Source organism: Nicotiana sylvestris, chromosome 8 (genome assembly GCF_000393655.2).
Source record: "Nicotiana sylvestris chromosome 8, ASM39365v2, whole genome shotgun sequence".
NCBI lineage: Eukaryota > Viridiplantae > Streptophyta > Magnoliopsida > Solanales > Solanaceae > Nicotiana > Nicotiana sylvestris.
In genome coordinates, this window is record NC_091064.1 from 62,585,954 (window position 1) to 62,589,087 (window position 3,134).

Here is a 3,134-nt window from a genome sequence, read left to right on the forward strand (position 1 = left end):
TGAGGTTACAGCTTTGCAAAGTTAAATATAGGCCACTTAGTTACAATATATGTGTTTGAGTTATATTTTTATGTAATTCCTTATTTTTCAATTATCAATCGGAAAGCTTACTAGTTTGGGCTGTTTCAAGAATCAATTTGGGCTATTAGTTTTATAATGAGTTAGCTTGGGCATTGCTCATCTTAGCCCATCAGATAAAGTTCTCCCAAGTGCCAACCCGTTAGTTTTTGGGCGGATTTCTCTTGGCCAGTTTTGCCAACCCTAGTTGAGCCAATAAAAGGAAGCAACCCTCTTCAATTTCTGAAGATTAGGGCAAAGCTGTAAAGGAAATTGAATTCAGCGCCGTTTTTTTTTTTTTAATTTCAAAGAAACGTGGAATAGGGCGAGAGCTCTAGGCAAATGACTTGGAGTTACATCTATCCAGACCAACTGAAGGGCATTCGCATAGAACTCTCGGACCTATTCCTTGTTCGCCTTTGTTGATATGTGACTGAAGCTTACCCAGTCCTTATTAGTTGGTACGAATCCGTTACTTCTATTTATTACACAAGTTTTTACTTGTCTTAATTAGAACTTAGTATAATTTCTTAACTTCTCTAGTGATATAACCGCCTTTGTGATCATAATGCATCAAATCGAAATGTTCAAATCAGACTTTGGTTGTAAGTAAGTGATTTTACGTTTGCAGAATTTGTAGTAGCGTTGATGGGGAAATTGTAGAAATGGCAGTGAGGGTGAATGTGCGCATAACCTATTTGATGAAAGGTCCAAGTGACTGCCTGCTGTAATTATAGTTGTTTCTCTGCACTTACTCCGCGTAATACACCTACTGAATGATGTCCACTGATTTCTGTTGTGTTACTATACTGACTGCCTATGGTTAATGACGCATGAATATACTGCACACATTTTAAATAACTGCCATGGCTGCTGAAATTTATTAGTTTGTGCAGTTAAATATACCTGTAATTACCTCCTAGCTTTCGGGATTGTTTAATTCTAAATTTAATGTGGGACCTCCTATGTATGTATAGTGAGTCGATTCCTTTTTGTTTGCAGGTTCTTGAATGTGTAATTTGTTCGTGCCAACAAAAAGAAGCAATTGTCTTCCATTTATAAAGGCTAGGGCAAAGCTGTAGAGGAAAATGCCCATAAGAGGTTTGATAAGCGCCGTTTTGTCTCAAGAAAAGCTGTAGAGTGCTACGAGGACTACAAGGGCAACATGACGACCCTTGCTGTACATTCCCCTCAATGTACGAGATCCTGATTATTTAAAGGTTGACTTTCACTCACATCCCAACAAAAGGAAACAAGGAATAGGTCCGAGAATTCTTTGCAAATGCCTTGAAACTACATCTATAAGTGAGGCATTGGTGCCTTTTGTATAGCTTGGTATTCATTATCAGTTCCAACTTCCAACAAAAGTTGGCAAGTTATAAGCTTTGTTTATTGCAGCCGGAGAGAAATTTACAACCCATCCCTTCACTTGACTGATGTAGTTCTTATGGTTTAAGGCATTAGCATATAATTCTTGGACCCTTTCCTTATTCCAGTTACTGAAGAAGCAAAAGGAGCTGAAGCGGAAGATGGTGCATCAGAAGTGCTAATGCCCCACGAGGTGATTAGGAGCACAAGATTTAAATCTTATGGTTCAACTTTTAAAGTTTTTAGTATCGAATTCATTATATTTTTAAAGTTATGGGTTCATATCTACTATTTTTGTAATTTTAATGAATTTTTACATATAAATTTTTACTCCCGCATCAAAAGTTATAGGTTCATTTGAACCCGGTGATATTACACTACATCCGCCACTGATTAGGAGTAGCGTTGGCGACATGCATAAGAAGAGCTCCGTGTGTAAAATTAACCAACCTTGATTGTAAATGCGTATTGTGCTTCCTAATTAAGTAAGGGGGCCATGATTTGGACACATATGAAGGCAATGATTGGTTCCGGGTTTTGCAGCACCACAGCCCCCGTCGTCATCCATTCAGGAGTAGAGATGAGGGGCGTATTCCTATCCCTAATAGTTTGTTCTACCTTTTGTCAATGCATTAAGGACAATGCATGGTTTAAGTCTGGGGGCGGGGAATACATTTTTTTTGTTCTTTTGTGATTTTGGTATGATCTTTAGTTGCTTTTTGTTTATTAGGAAAAGAACTTTTTGCTTTTCTTAATTAGTATAATTTTTTTGTTAAAACTTCTCTGGATTCCTTTCAAGCTTTTGTTTTTTGCCAGAGTTGTAATATTTGACTTATTTTTATTTTACTATTGTGTTGTATATATACATGTGGGAGCCTCAACTATTATTCGTTACCCTATGAACGTGCTTTTGAATATGAATTTATATTAAGAGAGCAGTGAATAGACTAGACCAGGGGCGGATCTACAAGCTTTGGTCGAGACTATGCAATAGTATGTATACATACATGTATATATAGAAGGAATGTATACAAATATTTTAAGTGGAACCCTTACTATCCAAGTTGCTCAAGGTGCCACTGGTAAGGCATCACCATTTTCACCCCAATGGTGGGGGGTCGAATCTAGCCTAGCTCATTGTTTAAAAACTTTTGTTTGCTGCATTTAAGACCATTACATGAGGATCTTTGTCTCTTCTTTCCCTTTACTTAATTGCTCTTTTCTGTTTATTAGCAGGTCTATTGACTTTTTCTTTGATCTTATTAATTTATTTTGATTTTTTTTCTCCTTTTTTTTCTTTAAACATTTAACAAAAAATATAAGAAAAATATTCTTTCACAAATCTATAAAGAAATCCCCCTTGTTGCACTTTTCTAACTCCTCCGTGATTTATTAATAGATAATAAAAAATTAATTATTTTCTCCAGGACCACAACTCTGGTAATCTATTTGCAGAAACTAAAATTTTAAAAAAAATTAATAAGTTATTATTTTAATCAATGATGAAAGTTTATTTTGTGGTCAGATTGCTCTAAAGTAGGACAATTGTATATAATATCTAGTGAGTTAATTTTCATAAAAAATATAAATTGAAAAATATCTGTAAACTTACTTAATCTTTAGAGTGCGTATTAGTATAAGTTTTTGCCTTAAGGAGCTAAAATGATAACGAGCCTTTTTTCTTGTACAAAATTCATAATCCAATTGAA

The 3,134-nt window shown here is 35.2% G+C and overlaps 1 long non-coding RNA gene across 1 annotated transcript; it reads left to right on the forward strand.

Moving 5' to 3' along the window:
• The first annotated feature begins 231 nt into the window (after positions 1-231).
• LOC104229294 (uncharacterized) lies at positions 232-1,769 on the forward strand. Its single transcript, XR_711586.2, has 2 exons — positions 232-518; positions 1,060-1,769. It is a non-coding gene; the product is annotated as an uncharacterized lncRNA (long non-coding RNA).
• The last annotated feature ends 1,365 nt before the right edge of the window (positions 1,770-3,134 follow it).